General features: G+C 37.6%; 1 protein-coding gene across 5 annotated transcripts in view; it reads left to right on the top strand.

Moving 5' to 3' along the window:
• RBMS3 (RNA binding motif single stranded interacting protein 3) overlaps positions 1-20,129 on the top strand; it is a 724,729-nt gene that overhangs the window by 610,508 nt on the left and 94,092 nt on the right. The window lies entirely within an intron of this gene.

The raw sequence follows: 20,129 nt of genomic DNA, 5'->3' as shown, positions 1-20,129 counted from the left end.
TCATTTGGGCTGTAACACCTTTTTCCTGGTCCATGTCTGCTGTAAAATGTGCAGTCTTTTTATTTTTCTGTGTTGTATGTATCTGGCATGCAGAAACATCTCTAAGTCCCCCTCACAGTTCTCCTGGTCCATCTTTAAAACTCTATTTGCGATGATACTACCAGAAAATTGACATGAGTTATATTATTTTTACATAAAGAACAGTGCCAAATATTGTGTTATGTTTCTGTTGCTTCTTGTTTCGTACTTCAGTAGTAAGCGCTTTGTTTGTTGCTTGTAGGGAACATAATACAATAGATTCCCTTGCGTTCCAGTAATTCAAACCCATAATAATGGTGAGGGTGATGATAGGATGTTCAGCCCAGTATGCCAGAGTATTATAGGAATAAAATGGTCCATTTATGCCTTTAAAGATTTTTTTTTTTTGGTTTGGTTTGGTTTTCTTTGTGTTATTCTGTAAGTGGAATCATAGGGTTATTGAAACATGAGGCTACTTTTAGTAAAGATTTTTACTTTTGATTTATTGAGTGCTGTTAAACTCAAGTCAACCAATTAGGTAGTCAAGAAATAAGGGTAATGGAAAATGTCACCAACTATGGAGTCATTCAGTGCAATAAGGAAACCTGGATTGGTAGGAAATTGGATCAGAAGGAGATTACCAAGCGAGAGCTGATATGAAATATGCTAGAGCATAAGGTTGTAAGGATAAATGACCATTTTGTTAATTTGCTATGTGATTAAGTACTGAAGAGTCCAGAATCTTCAAACACCCCACTCAGGAGAACTAGAGGAAGGAGCCAGCAGAGAGTAATGAGCTGAATATTTTAATTTTTGGTTTTATGATTTGAGTTTTGTAAAACATACACATTTTCATGGTACTCCAAAAATGGGAACTTTCATTATATCTAGCTCTGCATATATGTCCTGCCTATATCTAAAATGAAGTATGCACATTTCAGAGAGCATGTGCTTTGGAAATGAGACCTGTGCTGGCAAATATCCTAAAATACGTTTTTGATTCCTTGCTTATTCTCAGTCCTCCATTTGCATCCTTACTAAACAAGGAGGAAAAAATGGAAATGACAACTCTTTGAGATGAGGAATAGTGAAACTGTTGTACAAGTTACCTTACACACACTTTATGCTTAAAATACAAATTGTAAGAGGAGTAGCAGATGCCATTATGTAAATTCATTCTTCTAACAGTGATTTCAACCAAGTAAAAAAATATAGTCAGAATTGTGCTTGGTGGATTTGCATAATTGCATGTCTGAAAGACTTAAGTGGTAATAACCATTGTTAAATTACTTTGTAATATGATTTTTTTAAATTCAAACTAAAGTTCCAACAATTACTAATTGAAGGGAATTAACTAGGAGTGACTATTAAAAACAAACACAACCCATTTTCAATCTGATCTTAAAACTGAAATCATATGATATTCCTTGTTTAGCTTTGCTGGCTTCTTGCTTGTCAACCTTGCCTTATTTAGTTCCTGGGGCCAATGTTCTTATGTTTATATTGATCTCCAGAAAAGCCACATAAACCCTGATATGAAGATCTGATGAGATCCAGCTTTCAGAAAATAATTTTGGCCACATGTTGTGATGGGATTGGAAATGAAGATTGCATTGTAGTGGTTTTACAGCACGGTTATTATTAGCAGACTGAATAAACCCATGGGAGTCTCTCATATAGACTGAGTGGGAACAGTTTGCATCATGTGATAGTCCTGTACATCTGAAAGTATATTTTATTCAGTATGCCTCCTTAATTTTGAAGTGACTGGGAAGACTGCGGAAAAATAAAAGGTACGTTTAGAGGAAGGAGCCATGCATGGTGTCACCATGCCTGAATCATCTATCAGACACCTGGCATAGTAAATGGGAACACCCTCCCCTTGGGTGGACCCTATGTCATTTTCCTCTTTTTGTTTATTACAATAACGCAAGAGAGGCAAATAGCGAGAATGTTTCTACTGGTGGGTCATTGACTTCCTTGTCATGAAAGTCCATTCATATAAATGAATGCAGTCCACTGTGAATGATAGTGTTCAGATGGGTCAGAGACCATAGCAATTGCATTATGTACAGAGAGGCCTTGCAGAGAAATAAATCTCCTGCACATTACATGCTAACAAAGGTAGCAGATGTTGGATTTGGAAATGAGAGGACCAAGAGGCAGAAGATTAATAATGGAAAAAAAACAGCTGGATAAATTTTAAGCTAATTGAAAAGCACGTTTGCAACAGGATTTTCTTTTCTTTCTCAAAAATTTTTCATGAAAAATCTTTAGTATTCTTTCTGACGGGAGTTTTCTTTTTCTGAATATAGCTTCCATCTGTATAGAATGGTCCACACAGACAGTAGAGAAGGAGAGCTGTAGCCATCCCAGCATGTGGCAAAAATTGGCTTTTTGAGAGCTGGACTCCTTCGAAACCTCAGATTGCAAAGGCAGAAACTGTGTGAGTGCGCATGAGTGCGTGAAATCATTCCATATCCTCTTACCAGCATTTATTATTTTTAGAAGATGAGTGGCTAAAGGTAAAGAAGAAGGTGGCAAAAGTTGTAGAAAAAAACCACTGTGTTGAGATGGGTGCTCTGCATGGTTCTAAGTAATTATTCCTATCACGTAGTGTAGGTTATGTATTTATGAAATATCTTGGGCAGACATGCCAATTGAGATAAAACCCATTAACGATGAATCTTGCAAGAATCCCTACAGCTTCTCATCACTCAATATCAGGCATTAAGATTGAATATAGGTATCAACATAGAAGATTACAGTCTCTGTAGAACCGACACCGGAGAACAGAGACAGGCAAGTCATCATCAAGCACAGAATTCTTCTGCACAGAATAATTGCCTATTTGCTCTGCATTCGAGCTCTGTTCCTTGGGCTTAGATCTCCTGCACATCTAGTTAGAACTTGCAGAATTAATATCAGGTTTCCTGTCACCTTACTCATTACTTTTGTCAGTGGAATTCAAGGAGGAAAGTCAAACATGTTTTCTAGAGGCTATTTCTTAAGGACTTCTCTTTTTTCTTTTTTGTTTAAATAGAAACCTGTCCGTTAGCATGTCAGGTTATTTCTTTAGGCTACACTGGAAAAGACATCTGAATAAATTGCGATTTTACAATACAGGTATTGTTGCTTGAAGATCATTATTGTGTTATCCTTTCTACCCACAGCCACACCTTAAAAAAAAAGAGACTTTAAAATGGAAAAAATAGGTTGAATAGCAGATTGGATGTGTTCTCTTTAGAATTCTCTGTCGGAAGACTTCTGAGTCTTAGAACATGGGAGCAATGCTTTGAATAATGTAGCACTACAAAAATGTGCTTAATTTGTTTAATGTAGTGCTAGGAAATCTCGGTGGGCCTTTGTGTAAAGAATGATGATACACAAATGGCATATTGAGATTCTTCACTGGAAAAAAAAATATGTCTTACTACTAGTCATGTAGGATTCTGTCAAAGTAAAAAAAAAAGGGGGCAATCATCCCTTGAACTTTTAAGTAGTTTTCTTTAGAAAGTTGACTGGCATTTATGAATGGAGTGGTGGATGGACATGGAGTGCCATAAGACCAGTAATCACATGGTCCCACTGACTTCAGCAGATTTAAAAAAAGCAGTTTAAGTCTTCACACAGAGGAAAGTTGAGTAAATGAATACAATCCCAAAGATACACTCAGAACAATTGCTAATATAACCTGCTTTGTTCCAAAAGCGTAAGTGCTGTTATGGTAAATAAATTACTGGACTTTGTTAGTCACTGACACTGAAATTAGTGAGTGTACTGGCATACTTACTCACTACTTCCCTTAACTTTGAGATTTTTTTTCATTGTTTTATGCACCCTCATATATGTCTCTCAAGTTCTAGCCATTATTTCTTCTCCTTGTGTTACAAAAATGTAAAGGATGTCATTTTCATTTGTTAATGATTATCTCCATGATCTGCCTAATCGTTAATTAGCTAATAAATCCTTGCAATAGAGTAACAATGCCAGCCAGTATTTGACAGAAAAATATATGTATTCCTATGCTGAACTGTCTTGTTTTGTCCTCACTCAACTGTTTTCATGGGGCAGATTTTTTTTAAAGGTTCACATACACAAAATAATTATTAGTTTCCAACAGAATTTTGGAACCATCTTGGAGAGAGTGTGTGTGAAGCAGTTCAACATGAAAGAGAAAAGTTAAAAACAGGGGTTGATTTTGCTTCTCTGCTATCATTGATCTTGGCTTTGTTGTTGTTTTAAAATATCATTCCGTACATTGTTAAAGTGAGCGAGCTTCAGATCATGCAAAAATTTTCTGGAAAATAGATTTTGTATCAGAATTGGAAATGAAATGAAAAGTAATGAGAAAAGAAATTAGGTTAAAAGGCCAGAAAACCCATTAGAAACTGTATGTTTATGTATTATCTAGCAAATCAAATGTCGGGGAAGACATTTGTGAAATAATTATCAATCATTTAAAACAAAAAGGAAGCAAATAACAGAAGCCTACATTTTTATATTTCAGGGGCTAAATCCAGGCTGCTAAATCCATAAATAAAGCAATTACACGGCATTATTCTGATTTTCAAAGATCTTGAACAGTCACAGCTTCCCTTGCGGTCACACTGTCAGCAGCTTTGCTGGAAAACTTCACTGCCCAGACATTATTTTCTGTTCAGAGGTAGCACGATGTTGTTGAAGTGAGGGGTTTCGCTTCACACGTGGAGGAGAGAAGACCATTGAAATCACATTCACCAGAGTTGTCAGAGCCATGCAAGCTGAACAATGTTGAGAGTAAATGTGGAGTGAGGCCTGGGGATGGACGTGGGCCTTGCCAACAGGAAGCTTGGCTTTATGAAAAAGAATATTAATAGTGAGGCAGCAAGGTGATAAATGCAGGGAAGAAAATGACTGTTCTGTTTTCCCTTCAAGTTTCTCTTGTGCAGGCATTCAGATTTCTGCGTGCTATTCTCTAAGGCCTCAGTGTCTTGAACTGTCTCTTTACTTGTGCCTGAGACTGTTCAACATAGGGATGTGTTAGGAAAATCCCAGAGGTTTGCAAAGGTAGGTAACTTTTGCATAATCAACTGTACTTTGCTGTTCTTGAAATCAGGCTGCAAAACTTCTTGAAAGTAAACAGGGACAAGTCTATATTTAGCTGAATTAAATTTTATTAAGTACAGACTTATTTCTGTCTGCCTTCGCAGTAGTATCATCTTTGGCTTTATATGAAGGTCACAGGGACAGGAGCACAACCTATTAGGTGACATTGCCCTCTAGGGATATAGGAGTATGAGCTTGGAATAGCTAAATATTACAGTAAATAATACAGGTTTGAAGCTTTAGATACCTGCACTTTCACTGTTCTGATGTTCTGTAGTTGATAACTTTCCACAGATACCTGGCAACGTGCATATATTTAGATACGTATATGTATATATGTCATGTGCAGAGACACAAACATGCACAGAGAAATGTATATATGTATACCTATAATTGCCTCCAGTCCTTATTATCGTTACAAGCTCAATTTTCATGAGCACTGTAGATCGAGTTGTCTTCTGATGAAGCATTTTACTGAGTAGATGGTGGTGTTGCAAACTTGGATCGGTGAAGGAGATCTGCCCTGAAATAGAGTGAAGTGGGAAACGAGGCTGAGAAAATAGGGCACCTAGGCAGAGCAGTTTGAGAAGGGTTATCTTGTGAATAAATATGGCACAAGAACTCAGGAGATCTGTACTCGTGACTGTGTGACACTGGGCAACTTGCATTATCCCTGTGCTGCAGTTCATCTCTTTGTGAAACAAAGAAAATACTCCACTACCTACTGGGAGAATGAATTCATTAGTGCTTGTGAGGTGTTTGCAAACAAAGTCTGTGATAAGCACCATAAAAAAAACCCTCATTAAGTATACAAAAAGTGGCAGCAGAAGTTACCTTGAAGGAGCATGACATGACACAGCTTGAGAACTACATAAGCATGCTTATACCCTACTCCTGCAACACTAGTACATATTGCATAATGTAAATAGGAATAGTTCAGTTAGTATGAGAAGACTCTCCTACAGTGGAATTATAAAGCAGAAATAAGAAATATGGGATTAAACTTAGAATAACTCTGTGTTCATTTTATATGCTATGTAAAAACAGATAGTAAAAGCAAGCTAGTTTGGTCCGAGCTGGCCATTTAAAATAACTATATTTTTCTCCTAGTATTGTAAAGCAGGTCTTCGTGGAGCAAACGTGCAATATCATTCTGGCTTGACACAAAGACACCCTAAAAGCAAGAGCTTTTGCCCAAATGCATTTTCATCTTTGCCTATCCAGGGGCAAAAGCGGTCTGATGTGAACAGGCTGGGCTGAGCCCTGGGTCACCATGATCACATCCAATGTCACATGTGCTTGTATTTCTGTCCAGGAAATACATTCTGTCCAGGCTAGTTAAAAACCCCGTGCACATACCACGTAGCCAACCAGTAAGTTTCCAGGAAATCTCATATGACTCTGTCCCACTGAATGCACAATTTGATAGATACACATTAATTATGTGGCGCATGTCCAAATAGTCCAGTTCTCTGGGCAACTCAGGCAGAGGTGTTGACAATGAAATCTTACATTTTTCATCTCCTGCTCCACCAGCAAGTCCGTGCTGGCCTATTCAGTGAAGCTTTTTCCACCCTTGGCATGGAGTCTTAGTATCACCGGTTATCTTATCTCCAGTATTAGAAGTTTGTCCATCTCAATTTGCAGCTGAGATTTAGAGCCTGAGGCTCTGTCCGCCCTGCTGGTAACAGCCCAAGAAGTGGAACTGTACTGCATAGAAATAACAAATGTGGCTTAATGACAGCATTTTTAACCATTTGTTGTGGCTCCTTTTAGGATCAACTATCAGCTAGAATCCTGATGCTGAATAAAATCTAGGTTTCTGTTATTCCTCTCCTCAACACTGCTAGTAAAGATAAAAATAGACCACTTTCTACCATGTTTTAGAGTTACAATCAAGTCTCATAAGGCAGTATAGTATTCTACTGTTGTGTTAATCTTGTAGCATTAATACTGACATCACTCTGTTGTGGTTCATTATCTGGAGATTTTATTTGTGTGCAAATCCTAGCTGAAGTATTTGGAGAATGTTTAAAAATTTGTGTAGTATTCATGCTGTTGTTACTCGGTCTTTACATTACCCTTCATTTAAACTTCATGGCTCCTCTTTCGACCATCCTCAGGGCTGTGGGATTTTTCTTCCATCTCCTGTACTAGAAAACATTCTAGAAAAGGTTTTCTCCCTCTCACTTCAGTCTGTCTCTCACCAGGTTGCAAAGTTCAGTACTGAGTTGGCCATCTCATGGCAGGAAAAAGCCATGAGGTCTCTGCTGCTAGGCCTGCCACATTCCTTAAAGTAAAAAAGTTGTTACCCTTTAATTCTTACTCTACTGTGTTGTCTTCAAGTTTTATAAGCAACACGGAGTAGACTTTGTTCTCTCTGTCCAGGGAAATACTACATTGTAAGCAATAAAGCTGGGAAAAAAAAAAAAAAAAAAAAAAAAAAAGGAAACTGAGAGCCGGATTAGCATCTCTGTTAACAGCAGAGTGAAAAATATGATGACGTTTGCAATGGACTCTTATTAAGCTGGTGGAAATTGCAACCCAGAGGTCATACACTTAGTTACTGGCAGCAGAATGTTGTCACTCCCTGCTGGCTGATTCATGAAATCATTTGCTCTGAAGAAAATTGCTGCTTCACATCAGCTGGAGATGGCTTTTGTCAGGCCAGACTCTGATATTGCTGTTTGGTTGTAATCATGCTTTGAATAGAGTTGCACACAGACTCGTCATGCCAGCGTGGCTGTGTCCATGTGCCTGTAAACCAAGGGAGGATCCCACCCAAATGAGGACAAAACCTTAAAGAATGGTTGGATTTTGGTGTCAGAGCCTGTTACTGTTTCTCATAATGTAATTTATCAGGTAGAGAGGTCCTTGCTTTTTCACCTTTCATGTAGTCATCTCTAATTTTATCTCCTGTGGCACTTAAGTACTGGATCATCTATAGAGTTTTGAGATAAGCCTTTAAACCAACTTTTATAACAGAGCCTTGGTATTTTTGTGTAGAGACTCTACAGTCTCCTCAGTTTCATTCATGTTTTGATGCCATACAATTACTCTGAGACCATCCACAGTCTTAGTGGATTCCTCATAGTGCAACAGAACAGGTCTTCAGTCTCTGTTTTCAGGTAAAACCACAATTTTTATAAACTTCTGTCATGTTTGCTATAGGCAGTGACATTTAGCCCATCCATTTGCTTTTTCAGTTACATTGTTTTCTTGCTGCAGTCTTTGTGCTTGTGAAGGCCCCTGTTGTCATCCAGAAACGAAGGACATGAGCTGCCTTTGCTCTTGTGTGAAGCTAGAATATTTTCAAGGGCAATTCTGAAGCATTCCTCTCTCTTCTCTTCCTGTTTTTTTTCTTCATTTTCTTAAGGTGTTTTTCTTTGCCTATTCCTATACCTTTTTTTTTTTTTATTTTTTCACCTGTTCTTCCTTGTTGTGCTTGGCTCACTCCTGTTCTTATTATTCCAGTATTTTTAACTAAAAGAGTAAAGGGTTGATTCTTACTTTGCCAATCTTAGCATTGAACTCATATTTTTTTTGTAATTTTTTTGGTCCCATTGTGAAGCAGGATCTAGCATGACCTTCATACAACCCCCGAGATATGTATTACACGGAGTTAAAGATTAGGCTGTCACTCAGTCTCTAATATGTAAGTTTGCTTCCTTGTCTACCCTCATCTGAGAGCTCTGCAATTGAAAATTTCAGAAGGGTTTAGTGTTATCTATTTAATATTCTAGGGTATTGTCTCAGATGGTAATAAAGGATTTTTAAGACGCAAGGGTTAGAATTTTCCTTATGTCATAGCACATTAGATTTAGTGTTGGTGTCATCAACACATTTTGAAAAGAGCTAAGAATAATGAGTAAGAGCTTCCATTGTCTTGGGAAAAGATGATAATTTCACTTTTTTTGTCTTTCCCTTTGGATGAAGTATCATCATAAGCAGGTGACTTACTGGAAAATTCCCAGTGAAACCACTGTGCAGTTTTCTGTCATAGAAATCACAGGTACAATTGTGCCTTGAAGGCAGAGACTTACTTTAAGCTGTTGCAAACCCTTTATGTCCTGGCAGGAGCTCCAGGTGGTGGTATGCTTCAGGGGCTTGCTGCCACCTTGCCCTTCAGGGAAATAGCAGCCATTGAGCAATTTTTTTTCCAAAGCCCTTTCTTCCTTTCCTGGCACATTCATTCCAATGCCACGTTTGCTCCCTACCTGCAGGTGCTTCGTAAGGGGATCAGTGATGTTCAGTTCAGTAGCACCCAGAAAAGCCTGTCTTGCAGACTCAGGGCATGGAAGTGGCCATGGGGAGCAGCAGAGGCACCGAAATGGAGCTGGAAGGGGTTTTGGTGTGTCCCGTAGGTGCTGCATAGTCAGCGGTCCATCTCATGAGCTGCTGCTCACCCCTTGTGCTGGGGAGAAAAAGGGAAGGGGTATCAGCGTCCTTACTTATATGTTGCTTCCGAAGTATTCCCTCCCTCCCTTTGGGCCTCTTTACAGGAGAAGATGGTAGAGCATGCAGTGAGGTTTTGTGGTACGCTGTAATTATCCTGTCCAAGGTGCTTAGCGTGATTTGGATATTCTCTACCACAGCAAAATGAACTCCTGCCTTTAAGAATCAGTCAGTCACCGTCTTGTAAATGCTTTCTGCTGTGTAACCTATAACCGGCTGCAGTTCTGACACAGTTGGGGTCAAATCCACTTTTTAAAGGTGTTCCTGCATTTAAGCGAGGGAGCTGGCAATGCTGTGTCTTAGCTTCTAGCAAACTCGCTCATTTTAAGGCATACACATTATGTCTTTCAGTGAATGCAGAAGAATAAAATGAAAGAAGGGCAATAACAATAAAAAGAATTTTCCCTTCAGCTTTTCCTTCTTTCTCGCAGTAGTGGCAAAATTATATTGCTCAGCTATGTTTTAGATTATAAGTGGTTGGAGTTTTTGCTGCTGCACCCAGTAGTCATTGGAATGTGTGTTAATTAGAACTGATTTAAATAAAAGGATTTTCATTAGGCAGTCTGAGAAAAAAAAATCTGAATATTTCTGAATATTTTTAAACTGTTGAACAGATTGATAGCAGGTTAAAAATTGGGGTTTTTTTTTCATTTACACAGGAATATTTCATGCATCCACAGTAATCAGTGCTTTTAGGAATATGCTGTTTCAGGTCTGATATCAAGAAGATCATGTCACTGCTTTGACCATGCACAGGGCATCTTTACCCAAACAAAATCTTTTTTTCGTATTGTAAGAATTTTCTACTGCTGTTCTTTAACAGGCTATGAGTAGAGCTGAAAATAATGTTAGCATTATATATATGGCCACTTTTTATTGCAGTGACCATTTACAAAGACACAAAAGATATGTCTTTCACCACAATTGATAAACAAAATTTAGTATATAAACATGTACATCTGAATGAAATAAGCTAATGGTCATAAATGAAGCATATTTTCCTCATGCAGTTTAACACTGGGTTGCATAAGCTCTTCTGGACATTAATGGTATACATATGTTGGAGTGTGAGCAGCGAATGCCAAGACTCAACCTTAATTAGTCGAAAATAAATGTCTGTGTACAGCAATTATCATTATGCTGGTGGAAAGAAATCATTGTATTGACAAAAGACATTTGGCCAGGTTTCCTTGTTTATATTGAAAACGTATGTTTGAAAAGAATTTTCTTTTCTCTAGTGTTAGTTCTAGCAGTATCACACAGCCAGGGAATGATGTGATGGTAATGTTCTGGTTTATCTAAATAAATACTAAATAGAAAGTAATAAATAATAAAATTAAATTTAAAATAAATAAGTTCAATACTAAATAATAAAGAAATACTTAAACAGCTACCTGAAACAACCTTGTATGAGCAGACCCAGAATTAATTCTTTGTACTGCATCAATTCCAATCATTTTGTCTCTGGATTGTCAGTGCAAGTAAGTTTTTCTTAGTGGGATAATAGCAAAGTTTCTGTGATCAATAATATTAGTTTATGAGAATAGTAAAAATAGATTTTATAGCAGAAGCGCAGAGCTATTGTTTTGAGAAGCAGCTTCAGATAAAAGCTTTGCATTTGCTCTTTTCTCCTGAGACTACTAAAGAGAACACTAAAAAGTAAAATGAGTGACCACAGAAGCAAGTAGGGTCACCCATTACCAGGGATTCATTTTATTTCCATTAGAGGGGAACTAGAAAGCATCTCACACTATTTGTACCTGATTTTCCATTATAAATTACGGTACATGAGATCATTTAAAAATCGCTGAGCCTTTCAGATGAAGCTGACTCTGTTGCTGTTCCTTAATAATTGAACAGTAAGAAATACAAGATCTCCATTTCCATCCAAACAAAATAACTTCTGAGATTACGGGAGAGGGCGAAAAGGTATATGAAGTACAATCTTCCTAAAAGCTCATAGGGCAGTCTCAGAGGGCGATTTAAAGAGTGGTTTGGGGTTCACATTTAGAGGGTGAGGTCTTTTCCGTTGACTTCTACCTGCAGATTGGAGTCCTGGGACCACACTCTCAGCTGGTGTACGTTGGTACGGGAGCATTCAAGTGGTACACCAGTATGAAGTAAATGCACTAAAGTCAGGGTGCTACTTGTTTAAAAACATGATAGAACTCAGACCTCTCCTCTAGTTCACTGCTGCAACATATGAACTTTCAGCTTTAATGCTTATCGGGGATGAGGGGCGACGCCATAAGACAGCAGAACCTCACTGTGTGGTTTTTTTCTGAAAACTAGTTCCTGATGACAGGCTAGCTGTCATCTTGACTTTCTTTACATGTTGTTACTAATATGAAGGGATTGCAGCTCTAAGTTTGAAGACCCAGTAAAAGACTAGCACCTGTAATTTTTGAGTGGTGGCACTGAAAAAAAAAGTGCTGGGAGAGAAAGCAAAGTTCATGAAAGAGACTCCAGCATAACTGCTGTCGTATTTACTTCCAGTTCAATTCATAGGTTAGGAGCCTGTGCAACAACTCATTGGCAGTATTGAAAGTGTTCTCATCAACTTCACTGGATCTTGGGATCTTGGATTGGATATTATTCATGTGATCCCTCTCTAGTTCCTTGTCACACATGGCAGAAGCCTGTGCCTGTGTGGCAAGTCATGGTCTAGAAATTCACAATGAAGAACAGTAAAATGTTTTAAAATGCTTTCAGGAATATTTTTTAAGTTTGGCATTTTTTTCATTTTACTTGGAGGAATCAACTCCTGCCCAAACATGTGTAGTCTAATGAGCCTCTGAAGCAGTAAACCAATGGCATAAAAATGGTAAAAGCAACCCCTTTTCTTTCTTTCTTTCTTTTTTTTTAATCGTAGAAGTCAGAATTCTAGACAGTAATTAGCATTTGTAAAATCTATACAAAAACATAAAAAAATTTTTTGTTGTTGTTCTTTGAAAACTGTTCACACTTGTCAGCTGTTGTCGATGGGGAGAAATTCTTGATAGGGGACCACTGCATTATAGTATCTTTATTCTACTAATTACTTGCATAGTTTCCAGAAGAGCTATGTAGGCTCTTCTTTCTTCAGGGTCTTGCTTAGTTACTCTGGCATGAGAGAAATACAGGGAAGCTGTGGCACATAAGTTCCACACAAAAATTCTTCAAACATGGAAATGTGGGTTGGTTTCTTAAGCATTCACTTTTTAACAGTGCTGACTGAGCAAGTGTGACACTTTGCTTATTTAACAAAAAAAAAAAAAAAAAAAACAAAAACCATTTTATATCTACTTGTTTCAATATTTATTTATTATCTATGTCACAGATAACATGTGAATTGCTTTCAATGACTTGTAACCAATACTTCTCTTCAAAATATGATACTGTCTCATTTTTTGGTACGTGGCTTTTCCAGTGAGGCAGGAATCCAAGGCAGTCTATCAAGGTGTTTTTTTGGGGGAGGTATTAACCCAGCCTAATTCTATGTTTTGTAATTAGAATTGGCACATTAAAACAATGTGCCCCAAATTTCAGTTGGTTATGGGTCCTGTCCGAAAGTCATGGAAAACACAGGTCTAAGCATAGGTGCGTGAAATTATTTCTGGAAACTGATGTGCATACTTAGTTGGTTTGGTTGCACAGTCATTCGATAAAAGGAGCTCCTCTTTTGCTGTAAAGGCTCTTGGAGAGATTTTAAAAGTGCAAAACAAATCACTCCTCAAAGACCCCACTTCCTTTTCATCCAGTAGTTAAAGGTTGTGAAGAGCTGTCATAGCACTGGCTGCGAAGGATGAACTGCAGCTGATAGTTTTCAGCATTATGCTCGGGACCTCCAATAGGGCACAACTTTGCTGTATCATCAAGTTTAGGAAGCTGCTTTCTCTGGCAAAATTCACAGGCCTGACTCTGCTCTTGCTTGCAGTTACCTCAAATTTATATTTGGTTTCAGTAGAGTGGCTTTGGATTCACTGACAATCTCTCTCTAACTTCTGTGAGCTCTGATTCAAGCCTTTTGTTTAAAATAAAGGCAGAATCCAACATTAAAGTGCAGGGTATTATTTAATTAGTTATTAGTTAATAAAGTTAATTAATGAACTCCTTAATTCTGTCCTGGATTTGCTCCTCATCTATTCATGCTCTCCAGTTGAGTCCAGCACTAGAGTTGGTTCAGAAATGGAGTTTGTTAAAATAAAAATACACCATCATATTACAACATTTCAGCATTGTTTTAATACTGCATTTCAGCTTTGCTATTTTGATTGACTTTATTTAAGTTTCAATACCATATTGAAGCATCTGTTTCTATACGTTATCTCCATAAAATAATGTATCGAGTTGCAACAGTTTCTCCCTATCAGCAACATTGGAATGGAGCATTTTAATAGGCCTGAATCAGGCACTCTCAATCTGCTCTTCTGTTGAAAATTTAAAAATGAAAATAGTTATTTAAACAGAAACAAACTGTAAAATGAATGTTGCGGTTTCTCATAGAAAGGAGACTCTAGTTTCTGATCTGCTCTAACAAATCTTTATGGGGGCTTCTGGAACAATATGTTTAAGTATAACTGTTCTATGTAGTAGCTGGGGTGTTTGCATCAACTGCAACAAGATCTGGACTACACTTCACGGTTGGCATGCTGTTTCTCCAATGTATGCATACAATTAGCTGTTCTACCTGCTCCAAGTAATTTCTGTTTCACAGAATAGAAACACTAACTTTATGCTTGACACACTATTTCTCCTCTGGGATTTGTTTTCCTTTTCTAATATAGTCTTGCTCTTTAGAAATAATTATTATACAAAAAGATGAAAGGATTGCTTCCCATTTCTTAAGACAAAGAGGTGAACTAGAGATAATTACTTAAGCTATAATACAGTTTATCAAAAGAAAATCACTTTTTTTTTTTTCTTCCTAGCCAAACAGATGTTTGCTTTTTAATTGTTGCTTTGGGGTACTTTTCTGTTGTGTAAAGCTGTTTCCCCAATTTCTATAATTATACTGTGAAAGTGGTATGTTGTAGAAACTAAAACGCAATGTTAACTCATTGTTTTGCTTTCATAATCAGCTGTACAAGTCCACTGAATACCATGTAGTTAAATTTAACTGTAAACCTGTTGGGCAAATATGCTGCATATTGCTTGACCTGTGTAAAAGCAGTGGCTCTTGCAAAACCACTGAGCAGCAAGGAATCATATGAACATGTAATAGTGTGCTTTCATTATAGTTCTATGCATATATGTTAGAGTCTGTCCTGTGACATCACATCCAGTATCATGGGCTTCTGGGAAAAAAGGTATTACTCTGTCCTTCAACAAGTCAAGCACTCCGTGTGGGATAGGATGATGCGTTTATTTGCTTCATTACTTACAGTTTCCTTACTCAGCTAACGCTTTGTCCTTACATGTCCTTTTGTCCTTTTGTGTCACGTACCATCTTTTGGGATTCTTCATCTTCATTTTCCAAGAGCAGAATAGCTATGGCTGTGTTTTCTAATCTTCCTTGGAGTTTGAGTTTTGTTTATTTATGACTTTGGGATAAATAAGTACTACGTGACAGAATTTTCCCAGAAGGCAGTGGACGCACTAGAGCAGAGAGTTGCTCTGTTGATGGGGTCCTGAAACTTTTACAGTTTTAAAGCTTATAACAGCAAAATTCATTTTGTAAATAAACTCTGCGGGTTCTGTAAAGACCTCAGTCCTGCTGGGTACATCCATCCGAGCCCAGGTATAGAATCAGAACTTTAACTTGCTCTGTCCTGCCTTGCTTCTAGAGCTTTTGTGTCTCTCATGTCTCCCTCTGAAATACTGTATGAGTAAACAGGTCTGCTTACAAAGTGGCTTTGATGTTACTGTAGGATGAATTTTTTCTTAAAGACTAAAAATGATTGATCTGTGGCAGAAAAAAGGGGTTGGTTCTTGCATGGATGTTTCAATCAGATATTCTGTGTGATTTGTACATGAAAATGTTATCAAAATACTTAAAATTTGGAAGGGAGTTAAGAAGAAAATTAGTTATCAAAGCTTGATCAGTTTGGATGCTTGGCGTAATTGTGAACTCAGTTGTTGCTCTGCTCCATTTTTTATTGTGGAGGAGGATTTGCCAAGCCTGAAAAATAAATTAATCCAACTTTCTCATAAAAACATACTTTGAAAAAGATCATTGACTGTGCACTGACCGTTCATTGATATACCAATGACTTTCTCAGCATTTTTCTTCACATTAACAAAATGAAGGTGTTTAAAGACTCATGAATGTTCACAATGCACTTGTTGCTAGGCTGTCTACTGAAAATGTTATTTTCATTTTCGCAAGAGATGAGAAGAAGAGATTAAACTCTTCCTGACATGCTGAAAAATATTCTGTCTTCAAAAATATTCATAGTGAAAGCAGTTCAAATACATAAATATGTTCTTGTTATTACCTTTTTATATATGTAATTCTTGCCATTGCTGGACAGACAATGCTATATGACTGAATCCAAAGTTGTGGAGAACAAGCTTTTCTCAGTAACTCTTCAGATAGAAAAAGTTTCAGAGCACCTGAAATAATGAAAAAGATTGACTGAATGCAAATGACAGCTTTCATCTTCCTTTATGAAGCACTTGCTTATGAACATATACATTTTTGCATATGTAGAAGCTCAAGTGTATCTGCCTTCCAATGAATGAAAGAATAAGGAAATTATATATTCAGAACTAGTTACAAGTTTGCTTTTTTTGTTGAATTCTCCAATTTAATTGAAGTTGCTTTCCTGAGATGGAACATTTCTAAGAGGCTGCCAGATTTGAGAAGGGGGCACTGTTATCCCCATCTCCTTACATCTAAAGGTTTTGTCCTATTTTAAATACCAATGTTGCTTTTGGTGATATTAACAGCCTTTTGGCAGTTCAGTGCTGTCTGTCTGCACAGTCTGTCCATCTAAAGTAGCGGAGCATGAGAAGCTGATCTCCTAAGGGAACTCCAACAATATCGACAGGCTTGATTGACATAAAACCAGTCTCTCTCTTTCACCTCTGCTGAACTCTTAGAGTAAATTCAGGGTCTGATTGAAGAGAGATAGGGCTTTAGCCATTGACTTCCATGGGAACAGAATTTGAACACTAGCAGCTACTGCCCTCTCCTAAAGCAGCCCTGAATATCTTGGCAAATGCTGTTTAGAAGCACTATCAATTTGATCCCACTTCCTTCTCAGGACTGAAAGCCAAGTTCAGGGCTATTTATGTCTTATTAAATAGAGCAGGCTTTGGATGGGAACTACAGCAAGCATTTAAATCTTCTTCTTGAAAAATGGGTTACGGCTTAATGAACCTTGTTCAGGTTAAAGCCGTTATTTATTCTTGATATTTGTATTTGTTACTGTCAGGTAGAAGTCAAAGAAAGAGCAGTGCCTTCTATCTTGAAGAGTTTATCAGGATGAGATAGCCTGAAATTTGGCTCAAGTGAATCAATTCTCACTTTTCTGACAGGAAAATACCAACAGTAGATTTTCCAGATATGCTTCAAAATACCACACAAGCTCAAAACTTTGAGGATGTCAAGAACCATACAAAAAGATGTGCTTATCAGTTCAAAATATGAACATCTACAGATATCCAAATTACATTTTCTATCAAGTCAGCAGCACAAAAGGTGAGAGAAGAGACAGGGACACAGGCATTTATTTTCAGTCAGTGTGTTCATAAAGAGGAAAAGGAGAAAAGTAAAACTTCAGTCCATAAATTGAACTGTGTCTGCCTGGAATGGAAGAAAGCAAAAGCAGAAAAAGTTTAAAAGATTCCCCTTTTTCCTTCTTCCCCTTCTGAAGTATTTGGGTATAAAATATCCCACTTCTGCTGCAATCCTTTGATATTTTTCACGTAATGTTGATATTGTTTGAATATCAACATATTGTTTGAATATGTTCCTAAATATTTTCTTTTTGAATTGATAACCATGGTACCTAATTGTGATTTTTTTTTTTTTTTTGTCTGAAGTAAATTCATTATTTTTAAAGCACTTCTGACATTTCATGAAACCATTAAAAAAGAATTCTACTTAGAAATAGTTTTTCTGATACAGTGGAATAGGATATACTCTTTCCGGTATCTTCTGTTGTTATGTATTTGATTAGTAAGAATGATGGGAGTAAAGTCAAATATTCATGTGCATCTGATCTTGCAAAGCCTAAAGAACCTTTCTTACAAGGGATTTCAAGAGAGCTGAAGTAAACTTGAACTTAGAGCAACATGTTTGAACCCCTAAGACTCTGTTACACTCTACCTTATGTCCTGAAAGAAGAGAGATTATTAATTTGATTTCTTTGTATTTTGAGGTTGGTTACTATAGTTGTTTCCAGGTGTAAGCTATTAAGACCTACACCATTTCAGAGCTAATAAGATAATTTTCTATCTTGCTGGATGTAATATGCTACATGCCTGTGCTGTTTTTTTTTAAAAAAAACAACAACAAACCAAAACAACAACCCCAGACCATCTTATTTGGATTCTGTCTTCCTGTCAGAACATTTTCTTTTGATCTTTTATGTTAATGTTGATTGACACAGGTTGACCTTTTTCCCCAGAACTCTCCTCAGTTTGCAGTAGAGGAATATAACCTCCTGTGCAGAAACTTGCCTGTGAAGGGCATGGTACCGTTGTCCTTCTCCATCTTCTTCCCTACCTCCTGAAAAGTCTGTACAATGTTTTCCACGTGTTTTCTAGATAAGGGGGGTAAAGTTGTTTGGCAGTTCTGTTCAATCTCAGTCAACTTTAGGAAGCCCCAAGTTAACAAATAAGAGGTTGTCAGATGGTAATGCTGAATATTGGGAGTTCCAGAGATGGCAACAGCTTCCTATTTGTGGTTGGCTAATATATAGAGAGGGTATGTAGTAAACCATATGATTTCCTAGCTTGCTCAACCACATCATGGTATATGGGCTAATACCACATGTGTACGTTAGCAGATGATCATGGCATGTGTAAATATCCAATGTGCATATTGTTTTTACATGCTCCTCCTAATGGTATCATATGTTGCTTGATAGTTGTTCAGTGCTTAAAACAAAAAGCTTTTGAAGCTTCAGATGTGATGTTTAATAGGTCTTTCTCTAATGCTGGCTTAGCACCTGCTCCTCCCTCACAGTCACATCAAAGTGAATTGTAAGTAACCACTCTGAAATCATGCAGCATTGCGCTGTGGAGTAAAACTGGTGAAAGTGCAGGGCAATCAGCCCTGTAAAATCTCTCCATCTGCAGAAAGAATCTCCATAGCCACCTGGATGCTTTTAAACCTTCATTATTTTAAATTTAAAATGGTTGGCTGAGCATTGCTTCTACCAAAATCTGATACAATAATCGAAGTCAGAGGTAGGGAAGAACCTCTGGGGTCACACAGTTGAGCTTTCTGCCAATAATGGATTGTTCCCTGCAGTTCGGTTTCTAGTGACCTTGGAAATTACTAGCCTGGTAAAATGGTAATGAAAAAACAAAGCTGTTCAAGCTTCAGAAGTAGCCAAAGTGATGCCGTCCCAGGGACAAACTGTGTTTTTGATGTGAGATTCTCTATGTGCATTGCTCCTTGGTTGCAGTTTTCAAGTGGTCACAGTTTTAATCCAAACTTTCTGACCCATTTTGAGCTGGCTGTAACTAAGAGGTTGGGAGAGGTGAGCTTTTTTAATATTATATGCCCTTATTTCATCCTTTAACTAAATCATAATTTTTATTACAAATAAATAAGCCAGCAACTTGACTAACCCCCCTACCGCAACATTTCCTTCATGTCCCTGCACTTTTATTCTTTCAACATTTCTAGCCTCCCAGAAACAGGAAATGAGGAGGAAAAAACAGATTTCTTGCTTTTTTTCCATCAAAAGCCCTGGTAAATTAATTAGAGCTTCTACTTCTCATGCCCGGGAACCCAGAAATTCCTGAAAAGATTCAGACATATCATTTTTAGATTTCTTTCAACCAAGCCAATATTGGTTTACTTCTCTGTTGATGCAGGCAATAAAGGACAATCCTGACATACACCTAATGGAGTGGGTAGAATCTGGCCCCTCTTTTAAGTAGGAGGCAGCAAGGGCAAGCTCCCACCAGCAAGCTAATTACAGTTTTGGCTGAGAAGTATTTAGGAGGCTGGGTAGATGGGAAAAGATCCCAAGACACAAAGTTCCCTTCCTGTTGTACCCATTTGATGTGTGGTAATTTCTTCACTAGGGGGCCCTATTGTGAGCTGCCTTTTGGGGTCTGCAGCTCTGTGAATATCCTTTCTTCCCGGGGCTCCAGCCCCCCTGACTATTGTATTTGCACACACCAGATCTCAGTTGGAGAGGAAAGGGGTTTTCTCAGCTGCCAACTTGCTTGAAAGAGGAGTTAAGAGGAAAAGAAAGCTAATTGGACTGTGCTTGGCAAAAGTCTCTATTTTAGTCTGTTTATTCGGATTTTTAAAGGATTGGGTGCCGAGAAACATAGAAATAGTGAGAACACTTATTCCTTAAACATATTCTTGCAAAGTTTTTACAATAAAAACAGAAAGCTGCTTTAGTAAAGCAATGTTTATCCTTGCACTAATGCTGGTCATGAATACGTGTCTAAAC

The sequence above is a fragment of the Aquila chrysaetos genome, chromosome 3 (genome assembly GCF_900496995.4).
Source record: "Aquila chrysaetos chrysaetos chromosome 3, bAquChr1.4, whole genome shotgun sequence".
Classification (NCBI taxonomy): domain Eukaryota; kingdom Metazoa; phylum Chordata; class Aves; order Accipitriformes; family Accipitridae; genus Aquila; species Aquila chrysaetos.
Note: the sequence above shows the minus strand (reverse complement) of the source record. Positions and strands in the feature narration are given on the sequence as shown.